The sequence below is a fragment of the Lytechinus variegatus genome, chromosome 2 (genome assembly GCF_018143015.1).
Source record: "Lytechinus variegatus isolate NC3 chromosome 2, Lvar_3.0, whole genome shotgun sequence".
Taxonomy (NCBI): Eukaryota; Metazoa; Echinodermata; class Echinoidea; order Temnopleuroida; family Toxopneustidae; genus Lytechinus; species Lytechinus variegatus.
Window position 1 is genome coordinate 71,546,995 of NC_054741.1, and position 12,361 is coordinate 71,559,355.

Here is a 12,361-nt window from a genome sequence, read left to right on the forward strand (position 1 = left end):
CATACCGAAGTTAATCTAAAGTTATATGTACCCATGGTGTTTGAGGTTATCTATTCATTTATTGACAAAAATAATAGGGTTGTATGCTTGAGATTAGTCAATGCTATTACTTCATCACTCAATTTAGTTCCTTAGCCGCAAAGAAATACAACTTTGAATAAAAACCTCAAAGCAAATCACAATTCAACATCTGGCAAGATCTGAAGATATAGAAAACGACTTTAATTTGTATGCAACCGCAATTTCCAACAGAAAATTGAAAATAATACTGATGTAGATACGTATTTTGAAGTGTCGCGGACATGACTTAGAAACCGTATAAATACACTCAAATCTTTAACGTATTTCAATCTTCAGCGACAGCGGAAATTCCAGCAGATCAAAATTCAGTTTTACCCAGCATAGTGTCAACGCTCAAATATGAATAAGTTGAGTCTTTCCGTCATCTTCATTACCATGATACTGGTCTGCAGTGTGTACCAAACCACTGCTTTGAGTGCTCGAACAGCAGCAGGCATCCATGGGTTCAACTCTGGTGAGTCGCAATCATACTCAGTGGCGTAACAGGCGGGAGGGGGCAGGGGGCAAGAAGCTGCCCCTCTGGCGGATTTCACCGGGAAAATAAAAAAAAATCGGGAAAAGGAGAAAAGAGAGAAACGGAAAGGGAAAGAAAGAAAGAAAGAAAAAGAGGAAAGGGGAAAACCGGGAAAGGGAACGGAAAAGTGAAAAGAAAGAAAAAGAAAGATCATAAAAAGAGAAAAGGGAAGGAAATCAGGAAAAGGAAGGAAAGAAGAACATGTGAGAAAGATTTCTGTTGAAAGCTGTTATTGATCAGTAGGGTCTACATAATAAAAACAGCTCGCGCCTCTTACTCGATTTTGAGAATAGGCAAAATATTTGTGTGCCCCCCCCTCATGTTCTTTTGCCCCCCCCCCCCGAGATTAAAATTCTTGGTAACGCCATAGCCCAGACCCGATCAGCATGATCAGCATATACTGCCCAAAAAAATTCTACAACCGAGATCCAAAAAAAAAGAGAAAAGGAAAGGAAAGGAAGATGTAAGATATGATATTACTTTCTGAATACCATCAATCTCAAAGTTAGATTCTCATGAAAAGATTTTTTTCTCGCTCGCTCCTCTCTTCTTTAGTGTGTTTTTCCATTTATGATTTTATGCAATATGTGTTTTATTTCGTGTGGCTGCGGAATAAGTTTGGCAAAGTGTGTGCCGGTGTGGGAGTGTAAGAGAGATAAGGGGGGGGGGTGGAGAAAGAAAGAGAGATGCTCTTGCCATGGAAGGGAAGTGTGAGAAAAGTGTGGTTGCATGTGATTGGCTCAGGATTGGTTGGGATGGAATGACATTGATTCGTAAGATGAAGAAATTTAGTAACATTGTTTTTAAGGTTAGTTTCTTAGTTGATGTTCCTTTCTGTGGTGCATTTTCTTTTAATATTTTATTTGATTGCTGGCAATAACAATCTTTTTCCACATTATCTAAAAAATATATATTACTTGCAGATATGGATCTGAGTGAACAATTGGACATAAGTAAGTAAATTTTCTATTAATGATTCATCTTTATTTACTTTCCTGAGTATTCTAAATTATTGATTGGTGATTTGTGATTGATAGAATATCATTTTGCGGGGTAAAGTTGGGCATTGTAAATGAAATATTGAGCTACATTCCCCGAAAATTATTCCGAGCTTTCGCCGAATCTCAGGCAACCCTCGCGATATAGCCAGGCATAAATTGCTCAGATTTCGCTCTACGCGGTGACTGAACAAATTGTGTCCAGAATGGTCAACCAGTCCGAAATTTAAGAAGCGATATATACGAAAAATAGGCCTGCAATGCCTCGAAAATAAGGACACACTGTAAAAACTGCGGTGTTAAAACTTACACCAATTGGTTTTAATAGAGGACCGCCCCCTGAGGTGTTAAGATTACACCCTAGAGATTAAACATAACACCAAAGAGTGTAAATGTAACAACAAAAGGTGTTGTTATAACACCTGTAGGTGTAAAACTAACACCGCCAATTTAACAGTGGTGTAAAATAACTGGTGTGGTCCTCTATGTACACCGGTTAACACCACAGTTTTTGCTGTGCACTATTAAAATAAAATTGACTGCTTGCGCTGGGCGAGCGAGATTGCTGGAATCGTTGCGCTGCGTGTGTAATTGCGGTTTAGTTCTTTTCGGATCAATCGATGTCAAGAAACACATGTTTAAATACTAAATAACTGACCCGGGGTGATATAGGATTTTCATGGTTCGGAAGTCGGAACGGGGATTTACCTGCTCCAACGATGGGTTTGCGTTGCCTCTACCCTGTGAGGCGGGGGTGCTGCGTGTATTCATAGACAGCACCCCCGGTTATTCTCGATGTGTAAAAAATAAAAAATAAAAAAATAAATGTAACCCAAATGACATTAATTTTCTAGTGAAACTTTTTTTTTCTTTTCGAATTTGTCTGCACCAATTTGATCTCCATTTTCTTTGTAAAGTATACATCAGCACCCTCGGTCAAGACATCGTTCACGAGGCCCTGCGCGGGTGGCGCGTTTCCGTTTTACACCCTGGTGAAGGCATTTTCCGCAAAAATAGCTAAAAAGCGACTAGTGAAGAGTCTACGTTTGTCTACATTATCAACTTGGCGCGCGATGCAAAAGTCCGCACCGAAGATAACAACAGAACATGTTCAAATCATAGAGCTCTATGTTCAAATGAAGCTGTATTCAGGTTCAACACGAATGTTTGCCTTGATCTGCCTTTGCCGAATTGCACTCAATTTGCACCCGATGGACCTATTACAACGTAGTGGTATCATTGGCGGCGGAAGCAAAAAATTTTAGGAGGGGACAAAAAAAAAAGGTTCTCAACCTAAAAATTTTAGGGGAGACGCGTAGGAAAATAAATTGACAAGCAAAAAAAAAAAAAAAAAAAAAAAAAAAAAAAAAAAAAAAAAAAGGTCATCAACTACAAATTTAGGGGGGGACCGTCCCCCCCTCCTCAAATTTAGGGGGGGACACGTCCCCCCCGTCCCCCCGCTTCCGCCGCCTATGAGTGGTATAGTTCAGTGGTAATTTGCCCCCTCACTATCATGGAAGAACATGATATTCACCGTTGTATGACACTGCATTCTATGAGTAGGATGTAAAATATACCTATTAAAGTTTATTTTTTGAAAAAAACAATCATTATAGCCTATAGGGTATTGTTGATCACTGCATTATTAATGTAAGATTAAGATTCATACAAGCTTGATGAATACAGCATGTTCAAACAATTTATTCATATTATTATCCATTCACTTGTTGGCAAGAAATTTTTATGTTATTTTTTTTTCAACTTTGTTTTATGTAAAGTACTGTATACTTCAGTGTACCTTAATTTGACGATGGTATTTGGGGCCGTGTATTAGCTAGTGATAAAAGACATATAAAAACTCAATAAATAGAGTAAAATTCGCAAAGCAAAATGCTGGAAAATTGATCAAATCGGATAACAAATAACGAAGTTATTGAATTCTAAAGATTTGCATCATTCATGTGAAACAATTCTAGGCATGTCTTTATGAATATTCATTAGATGGGCTGATGATGTCATATTTTGTATTTTATTTCATGAAATTAGGTTTATTCAATTATTTTTTCTACCAAGAACTAAAACAATTGGATTGCCAACTAAGTAAGTGCATTATATATTTATTGCCGCAACTTATTTCATCATAATGGAGACAAATCATTTACAGATTTATGAAAAGATAAAAAAAAATTAATTTCATGTATAATAACATAAGTAAAAGGAAAGTGGGGATGTGACATCACCACAGCCCACCTTGATGATGTGCATATAACTGTTTTCACAAAATATTAATAAACTTTTAAAACTTGTCCGATTCTGATAAAATTGTCAGCATTTTGCTCTGTGAATTTTACTCTATTTATTAAGAAATATTTTCAGCTTGGACGATTCCTTTAAGGGGAAACTAACTGGACAAATTATACTCTGTTGATTATAACTTTCTACAAGTAGTTTTTACTTTGTTTTCAAATTATAACTATGATTAGTTGTAGTAGTAATATTAGTAGTCGCCGCATCGTCGTCAGTGGTACATTTAGTAGTTAATGTAGTTATACATTTATTATTGCTATTATTATTATTATCATATTTTTATCATGGTTGGTATAGTAGTAGTAGAACTATAGCATACTTTATTTTCATTAGCATTATTTTGAAGCTGTTATTATAAATTGCATAGTTTGTGTCAATATTATCATTATCACTATCATTATTAGCATTATTATTATATTGTTAGCGTCATTGTTATGAACAGTATTAGTAGTTATACTGTTATTAATTATTTAATTACTACCGTTCGTCTTGTTCTTGTTCTAGCTTCTTCTCCTCCGGCCTTCTTCTCGGTCTTCTTTTCCCCTTCTTCTACTCATTCTTCTTCTTCTTCTCAGTCTTCTTTTTCTTTTTCTTCTTCTCAGTCTTCTTCTTCTTCTTGTTTTCTTCTTTTTCTTCTGCTCATTATCATCATCACTATTATTATGTATTATTATATTATTTTATTATTATTATGTATTATATATTATTATCATATTTATTATTATCATAATTAGTAGTAGTAGTAGTATAGTATCATTGTTAGAATTAGTCGTAGTATAGTATAGTAGTATCAGCAGTAGTAGTAGTAGTAGCAGCAACAGTAGTACTCAGTAGTAGTAATATTGGTGGTAATATTTTAATTCATCGTAACTTAATTTCATTTTGAAACAATTATAGTTCGAAACAACAGTTCTTTCTACATGCTGTAGATTCTCTTTCGTTTGGTACTATTGTTTCTATTCTTGTCTTATCATTATTCTGCTTACTAAATTGATTTTGGCTATCGCCCGAATTCTAAGTTTCTCACCTCCCTGAGAACACAAACGGCACCGCAAGACATGTTCAGATTTAATTCATATGAAAGCTCTGTGTACATAAATATGAAGTTATGTGGCCGTGGGTAGCCACTGAGATTGCATGCGGTTGTGTGTGGGGAAACTCGCCAGTGTCGGACTCTCAATAACCAGCGACGGGTGTAGACTCTTCGCTAGTCGCTTTTTAGCTGTATTTGCGGAAAATGCCTTCGCCAGGGTGTAAAACGGAAACGCGTGTACGGCGCCCCTGTGCGTTGCTTACTTGATTGCTCGTTGTAAAAGGTGCACTCAAACGCAACTAATGAATATCGTCCACAATTTGATTTTCAACCAATCAAGGGCCTGCAATCTTGGCTCTCGCTTGAATTGTTGACTCTTTCTGAAACGAGGCTCTGCGATGTAAACCGAACCTCATTTTCACCTCATGTATTTCTTTTGATTTCTTTTGTAGAACCAGAATTGACAGAAGACGACGTATATGATTCGGATCACTGTGATAGTCCGTTTCCTTGTCAATATTATTAAAGAACCAGGTGGGCTGCTTTAAATATTATCTTGAGAGATTAAAAGAAACTGTCAACTTTATTGTAATTATTTTTAAGAGATTTGGTATATCAAGGCCTATATATTCCTCGATTTGTTTTGTCATTTTTACTAAGCTTTTTGATTGCAAATTAATCTACAACTACTTTGTTGCAAAAAGTTGATCAAATTCGTTGTAACAGTGGCAATAATTTGCAGAGGAACAATGGAAACAAACATGAAAATAAAGAATCACGAATACGATAGGCCCTAATAAACATATGTATAATAGGACAGCAATAATAGTAAGTGGCACAAATTGAGCCACCCACCCCCAAAGAGTTATATTTCGTTCTCCTTAATCCGAAAACTGGAACAAAATCACACACCCTCCCTCTTTGAGCACATGATGGCGCAATCCAACAAAGTCTGAAAATTCCCGTAATACAAGACTGTAAACAATGCAGTAGACTGCATTGAAGATGGCATCAAAATTTTGACATGATTAATTTGCAAAACCTTCACAGATTTGTAAGGTCTGTCGTATTCTCATATTAAACAACTTGAGCATTTTAAGAACATTATGTCTTACAAGATAATACTCTCTAATTAAAGCTTTCACTTACAACCGCATGATAATTAAATACAAACTGAAACTCGTCACCTGGCTCAGGTAAGTCACATTACGTTCAAGATTGCAGACCTTGATTGGGCAAGTAACGACAATTAGCAACATGCAATCTATGATTTCCAAAACGATATTTACAGAGGTCAATCCTATATATCTACATTTCACTAAATAGATCTCAAACCAAACTCTTGTTTGAATATCCTATAATCCATGCATAAACGGTTTCTATTAATTTCCATATTCCCCTCCTGTTTGGCAATTTCATCCAATCCGAGACTCGCAGTTGACTTAACCAACTCAACTTTTAACATGCAGAACCGTATCTTCAACAGACCACATGTTAGACATCCCACATTTATCCAAACTGTCTTTCACCTTTACTATCCATGGTTACTTATAATAGTCCAGGATAGAAGAGGCGTAACCTTGTTTTTTTATATATACAATATTTTTTGATGGTTTCTTGTCAATTCGAGGGTGCTGATTACGAATCTGAATGATGCCACTCGTGTAACCTTGAGCATTTTCCGCAAATTGGCAAAATCCAATATGGCCGCCAAAATATGCAAATTACCCATAAAAATCCTAAAATTGTCCGCACATTAGCTACGAAATGCATGAAATTGTGTGGCAGGAGTGAGATACTCCCTGAAAAAACAATTTTTGACAAAATATTTATTTTCCTTATATTTAAAATGGCCGCCATAGTCCATTGTATACTATATTATGTACGATATGAATATGGAAAACTAGCTTTCACAAAAGTGAGCACTAAACCGCAAAGAAATCGCAATGTATGAACGAAGTGATATGTGCAAATCATTATTACTAAAGAGATATACCATTTATTATATCATAAATGGGAATATTTCTGTATTTTGATATCTAAAATGGCCGCCACTGGCCCAAACAGTATTACGTACAATGGCAATGGGGGCCAAAAAATTCACAAGAGTGATCACTAAAATGCATATTATTAAGATTAAACGAGTGGAATACTGACTAAAAACATAATTGTTAACGAAATATATTATCAATATGCCATGTATGTGATGAATGTTGTATTTAGATATTCAAAATGGCTGCCAAAGGCCTAAAAGCATTATGCACAATGAGAAAGAGGGGCAAAAAAATCACAAGAGTGATCACTAAAATGCATATATATGTGATAAATTCATGGGATACTGTTTAAAAACGTATTTTCTAACGAAATACATCATTCAGGTTTAAAGTTTGTGTTAAATACTGTATTTTTACTTTCAAAATGGCCGCCAGAGACATTAACAGTCTTATGCACAATGCAAAGTGGGAAACCAACATTCACAAGAGTGAGCACCATAAATGCAGATATTAGTGATCTATGAGTAAAATATTGTCTGAAAGCATGATTTCTATTAAGAGATATCATTTATTCTGCCAGTTAGGTGATAAATACTGTTATTGGAAAATCAAAATGGCCGCTACAGGCCCTTAAGATATTATGCACAATGTGAATGGGAACAAATTATTTCATCAGAATTTGGCTTTGCTTGGCCAAATGGTGATGTATGAGTGAAATATCGTCTGAAAACATGATTTATGACAAAATATATCATCTCTTATGTAATTTATGTGATAAATACTGTATTTCAACATACAAAATGGCTGCCATATACCCTTTTTGTGAACATTATTTTTCTACACTAAAATTGTATATTATACGATAAGGGCTTATGTTGGCCATTTTCAATTTAAAAATGCAGTGTTTATCACCTTAAATATACAACATTATGATATAACTCGTTAGAAACCATGGTGTTAGACAATATTTCACCCTTGCATCAGAATTCACAATAATAGGCAATATTTAGAGTCAAACAAAGCCAAATTCTGTCAAAATTATATGTCTAATGTTACAATGTACATAATACTTTTAGGACCTATTGCAGCCATTTTGGATTTCAAAGTACAGCATTCATAACCTCCACATTTTATTTTATTTAGTTAGAAATCATGTTTAAGACAATATTTTTGCTCGTATATCACAGTCATATGCATTTCATGATTCTCACTCTTGTGAAAATTAGTTTCTCCATTCGCATTGTACATGATAAATATAGGGATTATGGCGGCCATTTTGAATGTCAAAATACAACATTCATCACATAAATTACATAAGATATCATATATTTTGTTATAAATCATGTTTTCAGACAATATTTCACTCATACATCCCCAATTGGCCAAGCAAAGCCAAATTATGCTGAAATAATTTGTTCCCATTCACATTGTGTATAATATCGTAGGGCCTGTAGCGGCCATTTTGACTTTCCAATAACAGTATCTATCACCTATCTGGCATAATAAATGATATCTCTTAATAGAAATTATGCTTTCAGACAATATTTTACTCATAGATCACTAATATCTGCATTTATGGTGCTCACTCTTGTGAATATTGGTTTCCCACTTTGCATTGTGCATAAGACTGTTAATGTCTCTGGCGGCCATTTTGAAAGTAAAAATACAGTATTTAACACAAACTTTAAACCTGAATGATGTATTTCGTTAGAAAATACGTTTTTAAACAGTATCCAATGAATTTATCACATATAACATGCATTTTAGTGATCACTCTTGTGATTTTTTTGCCCCTCTTTCTCATTGTGCATAATGCTTTTAGGGCCTTTGGCAGCCATTTTGAATATCTAAATACAACATTCATCACATACATGGCATATTAATAATATATTTCGTTAACAATTATGTTTTTAGTCACTATTCCACTCGTTTAATCTTAATAATATGCATTTTAGTGATCACTCTTGTGAATTTTTTGGCCCCCATTGCCATTGTACGCAATACTGTTTGGGCCAGTGGCGGCCATTTTAGACATCAAAATGCAGAAATGTTCCCATTTATGACATAATAAATGATATATCTCGTTGGTAATGATGATTTGCATAATATTACTTCGTTCATATATCGCGATTTTTTGCGGTTTAGTGCTCATTTTTGTAAAAATTAGTTTTCCCTATTCATATTGTACATAATAGAGTATACAATGGACTATGGCGGCCATTTTGAATATCAGGAAAATAAATATTTTGTCAAAAATTATTTTTTCAGAGTGTATTTTACTCCTGCCACACGCTTCCATGCATTCCATAGCCAATGTGCGGACAATTTTAGGATTTTTATGGGTAATTTGCATACTTTGGCGGCCATATTGGATTTTGCCAATTTGCGGAAAATGCTCAAGGTTACACGAGTGGCATCATCCAGATTCGTAATCAGCACCCTCGAATTGACAAGAAACCATCAAAAAATATTGTTTATATAAAAAAAACAAGGTTTGGTCAAGTTTCTATGGGGCCTATCCTGGACTATAAAGGTCCCTTTCATGAAGGTGACGCAAAAGCCTATGAATCATTGTAGAAAATTTAAATTTCCCATACCCTTTCACAAATCATAGCTCAAAAAAAATCATCATTTTCATCAATCTAATGCATACTTGCTCTTCCCAATTCAGGCCATACATTTCGCAGACCCTCGACTAATCCCAAAGGAGGTTCTTAAAAATATATTTTAAAACATCTCAATACAATAAACTATCAACAGAAAAACGAAATATTGAGTGAAAAAATGATTCTATATTTTAAGATTTAAAACAATTGATCACTAATTTTTTTCAGAATTTAAATATGTAAAAACAGCAAAACGGAAAAAATAAACTTTGTTAAAAATCAAACCCCGTCTTTATAGAGTAAAACAGAAGAAAAATGAAAATAAATCAACCACCTCCACGTTGAACATGAATATGCAGGTACTAGAGAATGAATAGTTTGATGTAGCACACACAATCTCTCTCTCTCTCTCTTTCTAAAGGTTATTTGTGGTTCTTCAGCAGATTTGACTTCATATTTTTGCCGTCAGAATTCTAGAGCTTCATTCCCCGGGAAACAATAAAATATATTTGGACAGTATGGACAACGATGGAATAGAACTACAACATTAATTTAGAATCATTGAGACGTATTAGTACATCAATAATCTGCATGTATGTACAATAAGATTAATAAAAACTAGAATATTTCGGCAGGATTTCATTGAATCATAAAGAGAATAAAGACAGAGCGGGAAGATAAATCTATCTCCATTTTTATTTGATACCGCCGCATTTCTGAAAGATTTATTAACCAGTTGACGATCAAGACACAATCATTTAGCTATAAACATGAATCATATATGAATATTAGACAAGACTGTTTGATAATAATACCATTCACGAATACAATAAGTGCTTAGATTGTCCATTTTTTTAGGTCGGAATGTCAACAATTTTCAGCTCGCACTATTTAATCGTTGAAATATGCATCGTCTTAAACTGCAAAACGTCCTTTACAGGTTCGATCGGGTCAGAACACATGATGAAAACTTCTGCTCACGTTTCGAGCTCATAGTAATTTTCTAGTCACATGAGCACATTGTTCAGGTTCACAAATATTACCCAGACTGTTCAATTTTCAGGACAAAATACATGAAATTTCAAATATTTTAGCTCGCACTTTGCGTTCGCACTATCAAAATAGGGTTTATGAGATAATAATACATTTATGTTTTTTTAAAGAATCAAGCTAAGAATGAAATACTGTATGTAAGATGGCACTCGTACAATTATCAAATCTATTGTTGAATCTAACTTGTATAGAACCCTAATCTCTGCAATGTGAAGTTAGTGGCATCATTCATTTAAGTTCTGAAAAATGAAATGTAACATAATTATGTGGATCATTATCTAATCAAGTAATGACAAAAAAGCGATAGATACTAGTAAAGTAAGAGGGATACAAAATTGAATGAAAAAAAGAGACAAGACAAGAATATAATATGATGGGTTACACGTGAAAGGACAATTATACTCCAAGCAATAAAGAGTAAAAATAAAGAGAAAAAACAACAACTATATAGCATAGCACTGAAAATTTCATCAAGATCGGATGTAGGATAAGAAAGTTATAACATTTTAAAGTTTTGCTTAATTTCACAGAATCACATCTTGGTCGGTATGCAAATGAGGAGACCAATGATGTCATTCACTCACTATTTCTTTTGTATTTCATAATATGAACTACTTTCTCCTCATTGTCAATTTGAAAAAAAAAATAATTCCTCCCTGAACGTGAGGAATTAGCATTGTTTTGATACTATATGCTTCATAAAAAATCTGTAAAGAAAACAATTGTATAATTCAAACAATAAACAAAAAGAAATAGTGAGTGATGGACATCATCGACTCATTCATTTGCATGTCACTGAGTTGTGCATAAAACTGATTTGTGAAAAATAAGCGAAACTTGAAAATGTCATAACTTTTTTTTATCTTACATCCGATTTTGATGAAATTGCAAGGGTTTTCCTAATTTGATTTTTCTCTATCTATTCGCATTATAATTTTCTCGGATGGATTTGGAACTGAAATAGGTATTAGTCGTGGAAGCATACAACCGGTCTTTCGCTTAGCCATATTAGTGACATATTTTACATTGTAGAAAGTAGTGCGTAAAATGTTTTACCATCGAGAGGATAATTATGTGTCCAACAAATTTGCGTCAGTATTTTACCCAGTACGGGAAGCACATTTTCCAGTAAGGTTTAAAAATAAGTAGCATATACTTTAGAATGGACAAAATTTCCATCACACTGGATGAATAAAAATGCCCAAAGAAATGCCCAACTTTGGTTGGACACCCTCACGGAGGATTTTGCCCAAGATTTGTTTTAGAGTGGAGCACCGATTAACGGTTGCCTGGCAATGATACTCTCCAGGGAGCAGAGACTGAGAACTTAATGTGTGGAAAGTGATGGATCCTATGACCCGGTGGTAATAATAATTACAATGCAAAACGCTTAAAAATTAAAATATTGAGAGCTCAAAACACTAAGGTGTGTTTTGATTAACTATCTATGTACGCGTGTAACAGGGCTCAGCAGCCAATCACAGTCACAGTTCATGGTAGTTATAAAATGTCCAAGTTACCAACGTTGTAAGTCTTTGGAACGAGCCTCAGTATTGTTTATGGGGTACAATTTGCTAGGAAAATTTGTCCAATCTACCTTTAAGAAATATGTATGTGATATCATTCTTGTCGCGTTAGCAATCGTTGATGGGCTCACAAGTGCATTTGAAAGTCAATTTGGATGTTTTTTCGAAAGTATTTTTTTTTAGATCTGATCATGTGCAAACAACTATGAAACCAACATTTTCAAACCGATATTAAAATCTTAAATAATC

The 12,361-nt window shown here is 34.4% G+C and overlaps 1 long non-coding RNA gene across 1 annotated transcript; it reads left to right on the forward strand.

Annotated features, from left to right (window-relative positions):
• The first annotated feature begins 363 nt into the window (after positions 1-363).
• On the forward strand, positions 364-5,469 carry LOC121409623. The gene is made up of 3 exons (XR_005969184.1): positions 364-535; positions 1,519-1,548; positions 5,386-5,469. It is a non-coding gene; the product is annotated as an uncharacterized LOC121409623 (long non-coding RNA).
• The last annotated feature ends 6,892 nt before the right edge of the window (positions 5,470-12,361 follow it).